At 41.9% G+C, this 13,038-nt stretch overlaps 1 long non-coding RNA gene across 1 annotated transcript; it reads left to right on the forward strand.

Moving 5' to 3' along the window:
* The first annotated feature begins 784 nt into the window (after positions 1-784).
* On the forward strand, positions 785-6,452 carry LOC121027708 (uncharacterized). Its single transcript, XR_005788878.1, has 2 exons — positions 785-1,272; positions 5,175-6,452. It is a non-coding gene; the product is annotated as an uncharacterized LOC121027708 (long non-coding RNA).
* Positions 6,453-13,038: the final 6,586 nt, after the last annotated feature.

A 13,038-nucleotide genomic window follows, 5' to 3' on the forward strand; every position in this document is an offset into this window, starting at 1 on the left:
GGCTTTTTATTTTGATGAAGTCCCAATAGTTTATTCTCACTTTTGTTTCCTTTCCCAAAGGAGGCATATAGAAAAATGTTTCTATGGCTGACGTTAAAGAGATTACTGCTTGTATTTTCTTTAGGAATTTTATGATTTCAGATCCCACATTTAGGTCTTCAATCCATTTTGAGTTTATTTTTGGATATGCTGTAAGCAGGTAGCCCAGTGTCCTTCTTTTGCATGCAGCTGTCCAGTTTTCCCAGCACCATTTGTTGAAAAGATTTTTTTCCCATTGTATACTCTTGCCTCCTTTGTTGTAGATTAATTGACCATGTAATCCTGGGTTTATTTCTAAGCTGTCTATTCTGTTACATTGATCTATGTGTCTATTTTTGTATATCACATCTTCTTATTCATTCATCTACCAATGAATAGCTGGGTTGCTTCCACATCTTGGCTATTGTAAATAATGCTGCAATAAACAGAGGAGTACATATGTCTCTTTGCATTAGCATTTTTGTTTTCTTCAGGTAAATACTCAGAAGTGGGATTACTGGATTGTATGGTATTCCTACTCTTAATTTTTTGAGGAAGCTTCATACTGTTTTCCATAGTGGATGAACCAATTTACATTTCTTTTTTTTAATGTTTATTTATTTATTTTGAGAGAGGGATTGTGAATGAGTAGGAGAAGGGCAGAGAGAGAAAGAGAGAGAGGGAGAATGAGAATCTCAAGAAGGCTCCGCCCTATCAGCACAGAGCCCAGTGCAGGGCTCGATCTCATGAACCTTGAGATATCACGACCTGAGCTGAGATCAAGAGTTGGACACTTCACCAACTGAGCCACCCAGGCGCCCCCACAACTTACATTTCTACCGATAGTGCATGAGGGTCATTATTCCGTTGTTATGGATGAAGAAACTGAGATAGAGAGAGGGCAAATAATTTTCCTATAGTCACTCATGGTTAATATATTTTGAAACATCACTAGATATTAATATGCTATTTTTAATTTAAATTACAGTTATTCAAAGTTACAAAAAGTTATACATGAAATACCTGGTGAATAAATTTTGAATGATCAAATTTGTTATATAGAGAGATACAACAAAAAGAAATGTGTGCCAGGACTGATTTTTATTTGTTTGTTTTCTATTTTTCTTTTGCAAACTAAAGAAGCCCTGAGGACAGAACTCTGGTCACTGCAGAGTAAAAGGCATTAACATAGCAAGTAAAAGACTTGAAGGTCAATGCTAAGAAGAAATTGGAGTCGGGGAGAGTAAGGAGATGGTAAATGAACTTTTTATTTTTTTATTTATTTATTTATTTTTTTAAATTTTTTTTTCAACGTTTTTATTTATTTTTGGGACAGAGAGAGACAGAGCATGAACGGGAGAGGGTCAGAGAGAGAGGGAGACTCAGAATCGGAAACAGGCTCCAGGCTCCGAGCCATCAGCCCAGAGCCTGACGCGGGGCTCGAACTCACGGACCATGAGATCGTGACCTGGTTGAAGTCGGACGCTTAACCGACTGCGCCACCCAGGCGCCCATAAATGAACTTTTTAAAAATGCCTCCCAAGGGGCACCAGTCTGACTCAGTCCATAGGGCATGTGACTCTTGATCTTAGGATAGTAAGTTCAATCCCCATGTTGGGTATAGAGCCTACTTAAAATAAAAAAAAAAAAAAAACACATACATACATACATACATACATACATACATACATACTTCCCTTCAAATCTCTGGGCCCAGAGAGTTATACTCCATAGTAGTAAAATGATTTGTGGATGGGATCATGAATCTACCAGCAATTTTCTATCTTTAAGCATAAAGATATACACATTTTAACTTTAAATATTCTTGAGACATTGTGGTGAAAATAAAAGGGTGTCAGGAGGATGGAAAACATCATACATTTCATAAATGGGAGAAGGGCAGATTCCAGAAACTCATACCAGGAAGTAGGATGTTGTTCACAGGAAAAAAAAAAATCCCAAAATAGTATATTAAATACATTAGTAGTATATTAAATAGTGTATTAAATGTTCTGTGGATACTTCATAAAGAAAGTTGTTGACACCTGGAATGAGTTTGAGTTTTCTCGGAATGTTTCATGTCAAATTATATTTTATTTTATGATAAAATTACCAGATACGTAAATTAAGGATAAGTAATAGTTAACCTTATCCTGGTTTTAGCAAGATGTTTACAGAGTCAGTTGATGTCACTATAGAAATGATGAAAAATGTGACAAGATTCTTATATGGTTTGCTGGGTTACATGGGTTAAATCACTCATGTCAATGTGAACTGATTCAGGGCCTTTAAAACTGTCCTGCATGGTGTCGAGGACTTAGGAAAGCATTTTTATTAAATTTCTAGATGACAAATTTGGGAGCAATATTTAATGAGTTAAATAACAGAGTCAAGATTAATAATGATCTTCTTATTTTGGAATCATTACCTCAAACCAACAAGAATATTATTTAATCCTACAATCAAGTCTAGGGCTAGATTGAACAGGTATGAGCTTTTGGATAATGGCTCAAAAGAATATCCTATGAAAAACTATGGGCTGGCAAGGTGGTCTTCATTATTTTTACTATAACTGCTAAAAACAAATGAACAAACAAACAAAAACAAAAACTTAAAGAACTCTTCCTTGGGTGGTTACATCTGTATATAATTCGATGAGCTATGCCATTCTATGGAAGGATCCTTAAAAAACCAGGGGGATATTCAATGATGGTAACACTGTTCAAGGGGCTTCAGTATACATTTTCTCAATTATTCTTGAAATAGTCTTGTATGATAGCTATTACTACTCTCATTTCACAAATGGGGAACTGGGACATAATAAGATTTGCCCCAAATCATACAGCTATAATTAAGTTTTGAACACAGTCTGGCAGACTTCTCCGCCCTTATGCTTAGCCACTATGGATGCTACCTTCCAGAAGAATGACCAAGTCAGTATGATCCTAACTTAAACTGTGCCTTAACACAAGTGGTTAAAGATTCCGGGTCTGCATTTTCAAATATTTTTTTATTTTGTATGGAAAATGTGATTCTAGAGAGCATAATTAGGACAAAAAGTTTGATCAGTATCTGCTTCACATAAAGAAAGACTTTGTAATCATTAGAATTGTCCAAAATGGAATGAGCTGCTCGAAAGAAAGAAAGAAAGAAAGAAAGAAAGAAAGAAAGAAAGAAAAAGTGTGTGCGCACACGTGTGCGTGTGTGTGTGCATATGTGTGTGTGTGTCCGTGCTCTGGGTGCTGGAATATGGCACTGACCAAAGTTTCTGTCCTCAAGAAGTTCTTCTCAGTGTTTCAGATTTTTGCAAAATGTTTTCGAGATAGCTGGTGACTCTCTGGATTCCTGTCCAGAGGTGATGACATTTGAGTCGGGTCTGTACTAGGTGGGAATTTGGACTGGTAAATCTAAGTTTGCAATAAACTCAATGATTCCTATTTGTAAATATTTGGGTGATTTGATATTTAAGATTTTATACAACTGTTAGCTACACATACTTGAAACAAACAGCTCACGTTACCACTATCATTTCTGAGGACAGAAACTTTGGTCACCCCTGTATTCCAGCACCCAGAGCACAGACACATACACATACAACACTCAGAGCACACACACACATGCACACAGGCACACGCGTGTGCACACTTTCTTTTTTTCTTTTTTTGAGCCGCTCATTCCATTTTGTCCCCCCTTAGTCACTCATAGCTGTTGCTATTGTTTCAATAATTATTCAAATCAGACTGCATGATATGTCTTCACAGACCTGTCTGCAAACATTCAGAGCAGTTTTATTTGTAAAAGATAAAAACTGGAAATGGCTCAAATGTCCAGCAGTAATGAATGGATAAACATAATAACATGGAGTATTACACAGTAATAAAAAAGAATGAAATGTGCATACACACAAAAGTATGATGGTTCTTGAAAGTTGGAAGAAGGTAGACAAAGAAAGAGTCCCTGTTGTGCTATATGCTATTTAATTTATATAAAATTCTAGAATATGTAAACTAATCTCTAGTGACAAGACAGATCAGTGGCTGCCTGTGGATAGGGCTGGAGCGTGGTGGAGGGAGGGGCGGATTACAAAGGAGTGTGTGGAGGCTTTCGGGAGTAATGACATACATTCTCTTGGTCGTGGTGGTGGTTGCACACGTGTCACAACTCACCAGGCTATATACACTTTAAACATAGGCATTTTGTGATATGTCTGTTATACCTCAATAAAGCTGACATGAAAAGAAGAAACTGCATGGAAGGACATACAGGAAACTGGAAGCGGCAATTAGCTCTAAGGTTAGGATTGGGGAAGGGATGAGTTTGTTTTTCCTTTGCGTGCTGTTCAAATTTTATGAAAAAAAAAAAAGCAAAACAAAATGTTTATTTTTTTTTTTTAAGATTTTTTAATTTTCAGGTAATCTCTATACCCAACATGGGGCTCAAAGCCATGACCCCGAGATCAAGAGTCACATGCTCCACCTACTGAGCCAGCCAGGCGCCCCTGAAACAAAACGTGTTAAAGATAAAACTGTTCACACTAACAAAAAATCCAGGCCATTTTGAGCCTAGAAATTAATGGGTTTGGAAAAACTGCTCAAAATTCTTGCGTACGGAACAAAACAGGCTGCTTTAAGAAGCTGTGCAGGGGTGACCTCGTTACTGAGAACCTTAAAGGCTGAGCTGTAAGTCCTCTCAAGAGCATTCCTCACGTTCCTCTTTCCTTGGGGTCAAAGTCTTTGGGACTCAGCAGTAATCAGAGAATAACATTCTGCCGCCCTGGGATTAAATGAGAGGTCTTTAGGTTAAGAAATCTGGTTATTGTTCACTGTTAACAACACGTACTTAGTACTTAAAACACGAAAGCCACCAGGATGGGTACTAATCGTCTATGTTGTCGGTTATAAGCCCCACTGTCTCCGCTAACCTGTGCAAAGCATTCTGCCTGAGGACTTTAGATACAGTATCTCCTTTAGTCCTCACAGCCATCTAGGATACGGATATTATTTTTAACCGTCATTTTATGGGTAAGGACATTGAGTCAAACTGAATCTGTTACCCAAGGTAATAGAGTTAATAAGTAGTAGAGCTAGGATTTTAATCTAGGCAGCCTTCCTCCAGAACCAGTGTACTTAACCATGACTTTATACTGCCTCTCTAAGGATACTGAAATGAAAGAGGTAGAGTCCCTGCTCTTGAAGCACCCATGATCTGGTGGAGGAGATTGGCACAGAGACCATTGACTCCAGCATGTGAAAAGCACTATAACGAAGGTGCGTATGAGGTACCACGAAAGGACTAAGGAAGGCTCCCTGCCTTGCCTTGGGGAAAATAGGCAAAGTGGCATTTAAGCTGGACCTTGAGGGATAGGTGGGATCCTCCACGGAGAGAAGGGGGAAAGAGTATGGCAGGTAAAGGGAACTGCAGGCACAAAAGGCAATGGAAAATGAAACCTGAAGGCATATCGGGTTTGGAGAAAAGCAATAGTTTGAAATGAGAAAAGGGTGGTGCAGCAGGAGGTGAGAGTGGAAGCAGCTTTGAGAGGCTTTGCCAGGAGCTGAGGTGCCACAGGAGGTGGGTGAGCAGAGTAACAGGGTCAGGGCTATGGCAACCATTCTGGTTTAACTCACCTCGACAAGTTAATGAGGAGAGCCTGAGACTTGCCACAGTTTCAAAAACCCCTGAGCTCAAACTGGTTCTGCCTAGCTCTGTTTATCGTTGATTTGTTTTTGCTTGGGCTGTTGGTTCTAGAAGGGGCAGGAAGCGGCCCTAGCAAAATACTAGCTGTTTTCCTGTGAAATAGAAAGAACACCACGTAGGCTCGCTTGTCCATTGTTATTGCTACCCACATGAGAGGTACTCTGTTGGGATGCCTTTAGCTGCAACTGAGAGAAAAATCGAGTTGCATAAGGAATTTATCAGCTCATGATGTTAGAAAGTCCAGAGGCGGCTAGTTTCAGGTGAGGCTCGATCTAGCAGCAAAAACAATGCCTTTCTCTTCTTCCCTGCTCTCTTCTTAAGAAAGCTGACTCCCTTTGGGGTCCCAGGATGACTTAACACAGCTCCCAGGGCTACCTGCTTTCTCATTCACACTCAGCAGGAAAGAGAGCATCTTTGTCTTTGTCTGAGAGTCACCCTGATTACAACAGCTTTGGTCACATGCACCCTTTAAATCAATCATAGTGACAGTGGATAAAATGCAGTGATTACCTTAGCTTTCAGGGGTCTACTGCTTGACCTCTGAAGTCAGGAAAAGAGTTGTCTTCCCTAGGGCCACACAGACTTCCAAACGTAAATAAAACAGGACTACTGGAAAAGTGAAAAGGGGTCAATGAACAGCCATCTTCGGCAGTCAGGTATTAGAGGTTCAGAGGACTCGCTCAGTTAAAGCCTTGGTTTTCACATAACCTCCTTCATCGTTGTTAGTGCCCCCCCCCCAACTTCATACTCCCGGCAACCTCTATTTAATCCAGTGATTCCTAACACCCTCAGAGATTCTGAGTTCATTGGCCGAGACATCAGTATTGTGTTTTCAGCTCACCAGATGATTCTAGTGGACAGCCAGAGCTGAGAACCACTGCTGTTATCTTTTATTAAGGCCACTTCTCCAGTCTCAGGTTCGGTTTTATGTACAGCTGAAGTGGGGTGAATCTAAACAAATAAGAAGAATATAGGCAAACATAATAAAAATTAGTAATAACTAACACTAATTCAGATTTACATGTTCCTTGCACATTGCAAGGTGTTTTACATGCATTATCTCATTGTATCCACTCAACCATCTTATCGAGATAGAGAATAATATCTCTTTTTCACAGGTGAGAAAACTGAGACCCAGAGAACTTAGCTTAGTTGTCCAAGGTCCTGCATCTAGGATGTGGTTAAAATAGGACTTGAACCCGGGTAGATCAGACTCCACAGTTCCATGCACTTAACCTGTTATACATTGTTTGGAGCCATGAGTATGAGAGATCTCATTTATGGTTCATTTCCCAACCGTTTTTAGGCCCTGATACATTTTTTTGTCAGACCCTGCCAGGTGACATTTGGGTGGGTTTTATTTTTAAGCCACCTCTTAGTGTCTCTTATGCCACCTACCACATTTTATATACCTTGTATTACACACACACAGATTACACCCAGTGTATATCTGTAGGTATAAAATGGGGTGTGACCTAAATATGTGTTCACAAATTACACACTGTGCATTTGGTGTTTATATCTGTACACACACCTATATTTCATACACATATAAAAGTCGATATTGTGTAAGGGAGAGAACAGGACTAGCACTGTGACTTTAGGCAAATCAACCTAAATTTTTAAATTCCTTTTTCTCATCTCTAAAATGGGAAAATGATGCTTGCTTTTCTTTTCTTAATTTTTTTAATGTTTATTTATTTTTGAGAGAGAGAGAGAGAGAGAGAGAGAGAGAGAGAGAGAGAGAGAAAGACACAACGTGAGGGGGGAAGGGTCAGAGAGAGAGGGAGACACAGAATCTGAAGCAGGCTCCAGGCTCTGAGCTGTCAGCACAGAGCCCGTCATCGAACTCACAAACCGTGAGATCATGACCTGAGCCGAAGTCGGACACTTAACTGACGGAGCCACCCAGGTGCCCCAATGCTTGCTTTTTCTAACTGCATGATTATCTGAGGATCAAATGGGATCCCAAATGCAGCAAGGAGTCTTGGGCGTACATATTTTGCTGGCTAATGAGCTGTAAATACATATGATGGGTTGGCATCGTCTTTTACAGAGTAATACTGAGTTTCTGTGTCTCCCAGTGATGAGCTGTGAGGTCCCCCTCCCCTTGCTTTCTCATCTACTGACAAACCTTTGGATTCTGTATAATATGCATGGATCAGAGGTCGTAAATTTAATAGAAAGCAGAGGAAAGGACAGAGGAAAGGGAAACAGTGGGAGAGGCATTTTTATGAGTTTCACAATTTACATAGTGCCATGTTGTTTTACTATAAAGGAAGTCACCTTTGGCTCAGATGGAAGGAAATGGGCCTTTTTATACACAGTTGAGATGTAAATTGCACTAACATTTTGGAGACCTACTCCTTACATTGGAGATCAGTCTAGCAATCCCATTTTTTAAAAATGTTTATTTATTTTGGAGAGAGAGGGAGAGCGAGTGGGGGAGGGGCAGAGAGAGGGAGACAGAATCCGAAGCAGGCTCCAGGCTCTGAGCTGTCAGCACAGAGTGCGACTCAGGGCTCAGACTCACAGACTGCCAGATCATGACCTGAGCTGAAGTCAGACGCTTAGCCAACTGAGCCACCCAGGCTCCCCATAGCGATCCCATTTTGTGATAAATACAAAATTTAAAAATGTAAGCTCATATTTATACTAAGATTTAGCAGAAAAAGATAGAAAAGATAGATAACGAATAGCAGTGGTTATCCCTGGCGGGTGGCAGTGTCTGGGAGGCGAAGTTTCGCTTTTTACTTTATATTCTTCTGGGTGATTTGAACTTTTGCCTACAGGCATTTTTTGCAAAAAGAGAGAGAGAGAGAGAGAGAGAGAAATGCAGAGGATAGCTAGATGTGCACAAATCAGCCGTGCTCCTGTGTTCTTAATCCTTGGCTCCTCTCTGCAGGCAGGCCCAGCGGACCCGGGAGGGTGCTGACCCTTGCCTGGCAGGCCCTCCTCGTGCTGGCCCCCCTCGTGCTGTGCTGCTTCGCAGTCCATTACCAGCTGCTTAAGCAGCAGGTTCCTGGTGGCTGGTCAGCTGGAACCGCTTCCTGACGACAAACAGGAAGGACACAGCAGCCTGTGAAGCAGCTTCCCTCATTGGCCTCATTGACAGAAAAAAAAAAAATTTTTAATCTTACAACATTGAGGAGAACTTCATGCTATTAATAACTCCTCAAACCTCTTCCTGGAGAGGGGAACGAGCCAGCTTTAGGTTGCCCTGGAGGAACCTTTGCACTTGCCTGCATTAACAAGCTTTTACAAGCCTCCAGTCCCAGGTCCTGATGACTTGTCCTGCACACTTGCTTACGGCTTTGGCTACGTAATCTCATGGCGATCCTGACCCCCTCCGTGAAACTGGAGCCTCCTCTACAGCAAAATAAACCTCCCCACCATTCGGGCAGCTTGCCTTCTCTTATGCAGGATGCTGGAAAGAGCTCAGGGAAAAGAGAGATTAAGGAAGGTAAGGAAATAAGGTGAGAGTTCCTGGTAGATGATAGCAAATCCCTGCTCTGACACTCCCTGGCTGTGTGGCCATAGGGAAATTACTTCACCTCTCTGAACCTAAACTTCCTCATCTGTAAGACAGGGAAAATAAACTTGGTGCCTTATAGGGTTGGAGGTGCTGCGACTTATAAAGGGCTTCGTACTGTCCGTTTGGAAAGAGGAAGGGTCAGTCAGTGTGACCTGTATGGGTCTCATTAGCACTCACATCCCACAATGGCAGTGGTTCAGAATTTGGGCTCTGTTATTTATTACACGTGTAACTTTGAGCAAACCTCATTGGGCTTCCGTTTTCTCCCAGGCAAAATGGATATAAGGATTCCCATCTCATATGGAATCTTGTAAAGATGAGCTGGCATCATGCACACAAAACAGTAAGGTGCCTGGACACAGGCATTCAGGAAATGGGGGCGTTTACAGTTTGCTGATGAAAAATTGGCATGTTTCCTGTAAAACATAGGAGTTTTGCAAAACCAGTTCTAAACCCCTGGCTGCCCAGTCCCCAAAGGCTCAGAGAATGAACAGGTTCTAATCCCATATCTACTCCTGAAATCCTGTCCTGTAAGGTGTTCCGTCTTCATCTCCTTTCTCGCTCTTCCAGCTTCTCCTTGTCTCCCTGCCTAGGCCTCTCATTAGTCCAATTAATAAACTGTTGCTGTCACTTCAGTTCAGCCCCAGGACCCGCGTCCCTTGTGGATGCGCCATTATGCTGGGGAAGTGAATTGTGGGGCACCCTCATTTCCACAGGGGAGTGGAACAAGGACCTGGGGTTGGCAGGAGATGGATCTCCCTGGGCCCCAGTCTCGTAGAACATCAACAGGATAATCAGTGAGAACTTCATTATCCAGAATGAGAGTCTGGCTGTTTGGCACATCACCAGGGTCCCATTTATGGGCTGGAAGGTTCTGGCCTGAGGCCTCTGGCTTTCCACGCACTGGCCTTCAGCTCCCCCTTGAACGTGTACACACACACACACACACACACACACACACACACACACAATGCAGGCACGCACACAATTTCCTTGGGCTTTTAGTAAGCTAAAGAGTTTGTGGGTACATTCCAGTCCTGGAAGGCTGGTGAGCCGAGTGAAGCTGATGCTGGAGGGCCCAGAAACGCACGACTGCTCCTGCTGATTGCTGAGAATAACCAAGCCCTGAGGTTCCCAAGAGCCCATTAAACCATCACAAGTGTCTCATCCCTAGTGAGAGCAGTCCCCCACCTCCCCGGCCTTGGAAAGATAAAGGACCAGGCCTGGGGAGTGGCCCAGCTAGCTGAAAACAAGAAGATGGGACTGTTGGGTTAGCTCAGAAGCTCCAGCAGCCCGGGGACAGGTTGGTTTGCTAGGTACACAATGGAGTCAGCATTCACAGCCTCCTCCCTGACATCCTATGGTGTGAAACTGGAGTTTATGCTGAGGACAGGGGAGGGTAGGGGGCATGGTTTGATGGGAAGTTATTTCCCCAGCCAGTTATATCATTCATACCTGTTCAGGCATACATTTAGGGGAAACGGGGTTCCTATCAAAGTCATTGTGTTGACACCTGGCTCTCACCTACTGCCCTATCAGCACTTCTATTTGCCACCCAGAATTACTTCCATGCTGGCCTTAGCCCAAGCTGAATGTGGAGAGGGATACGTTTTCTTTCACTTCTTTGTCTAATTCCCCACAACCACAAAAACACACGTGCTGTGTATAATAGACTTCACGGTAGGTCTCCGAGTGTGGTTCTCAAAATATAGTCCATGGGCCAGCTGCATCATCATCACCTGGGAACTTGTTAGAAATACAGATTCTTCAGCATTACCCCAGGCCTACAGAATTAGAAATTCTGGGAGCCAGCCCAACAATTTGTTTATTAACAAGCCCTTCAAGCGATTCTGATACCTGCTGAAATTTAAGGACCATTACTGTATGTTTGAAGATACCTTGAAAAAAATCACAGTATAGGGAAGGAGACTAAATTCAAGCAGAATTGTAAATAGGACTGTTTACAAGCCCATAGGAATATAAAAAGGGGCTTTCATGGAGTTTTGCTTCCCTCTCTGGAGGCCCACATGAAGAGGTTGATTTCTTCCCATATAAAAACAATCCTAAGCATGTGCTCACACACATACCACACACACACACATGCACACACGCGCATGCACACACACACACACACACACACACACACGAGAACCCATTCCCCACCTTTTCTCTACAGAGGCCACAACATTCTTGAATTTGGTGTTTACCATTTACATGCATGCTCTTATTACATATTTACTACATATAATTTTTTGCATATTTTAAACTTTGTGTATTTTGGACATACCAGACATATCTGCTGGCAGTTTGCTTTTTTCATTCGTCATTAAGTTTTGAGATTTATTTTAGGTGCTACTACATCTATTTTTTTGTTGGTGGACTTTTAGATTGATCCAATTTCCTTTTTTTCCCCAAATTTTTATTTGAATTCTAGTTAGTTAAGGGGTGCCTGGGTGGCTCAGTCAACTCAGCATCCGCCTTCAGCTCAGGTCATGATTTCACGGTTTGTGAGAACTGAGCCCCGCATTGGGCTCGCTGCTATTGGTGTGGAGCCTGCTTCAGATCCTCTGTCCCCCTCTCTCTTTCCCCCTCCCCACTCTCTCTCTCTCTCTCAAAAATAGACATTAAAAACTAAATTATAGTTAGTTAACATTCAACTTTCAACTATTATAAATAATCCTGCAATTAACACTCAAGTATGTCGATGTATAAGAGTTTCTCTAGGATAGCAATCCCTATCAAAATAACACCAGCATTCTTCACAAAGCTAGGACAAACAATCCTAAAATTTGTATGGAACCAGAAAAGACCCTGAATAGCCAAAGAAATCTTGAAAAAGAAAACTGAAGCCAGAGGCATCACACTCCCGGACTTCAAGACGTAATACAAAGCTGTAATCAACAAGACAGTATGGTACTGGCACAAAAACAGACACTCAGATCAATGGAACAGAATAGAGAACCCAGAAATGGTCCCACAAACGTATGGCCAACTAATCTTTGACAAAGTAGGAAAGAATGTCCAATGGGATAAAGACAGTCTCTTCGGCAAGTGGTGCTGGGAAAACTGGAGAGCGACATGCAGAAGAATGAACCTGGACCACTTTCTTACATCATACACAAAAATAAACTGAAAATGGATGTAAGACCTAAACGTAAGACAGGAAGCCATCAAAATCCTCCAGGAGAAAGCAGACAAAACCACTTTGACCACTTTGACCACAGCAACTTCTTACTCAACACATCTCCGGAGGAAAGGGAAACAAAAGCAAAAATGAACTACTGGGACCTCAGCAAAATAAAAAGCTTCTGCACAGCGAAGAAAACAATCAGCAAAACTAAAAGGCAACCAACAGAATGGGAGAAGATATTTACAAATGACATATCAGATAAAGGGTTAGTATCCAAAATCTATACAGAACTTACCAATCCCAAAAAACAAATAATCCAGTGAGGAAATGGGCAAAAGACATGAATAAACACTTCTCCAAAGAAGACAGCCAGATGGTGAACACATGAAAAAATGCCCAACATCACTCATCATCAGGGAAATACAAATCAAAACCACATGGAGATACCACCTCACACCAGTCGGAATGGCTAACATTAACAACTCAGGCAACAACCTATGTTGGCGAGGATGTGGAGAAAGAGGATCTTTTTTACACTGTTGGTGGGAATGCAAACTGGTGCAGTCACTCTGGAAAACAGTATGCAGGTCCTCAACAAACTCAAAATAGAACTACCCTATGACCCAGCAATTGCACTACTAGGCATTTATCCAAGGGATAC

The sequence above is a fragment of the Herpailurus yagouaroundi genome, unplaced genomic scaffold (assembly GCF_014898765.1).
Source record: "Herpailurus yagouaroundi ecotype Mexico unplaced genomic scaffold, PumYag 77, whole genome shotgun sequence".
NCBI classification, from domain to species: domain Eukaryota; kingdom Metazoa; phylum Chordata; class Mammalia; order Carnivora; family Felidae; genus Herpailurus; species Herpailurus yagouaroundi.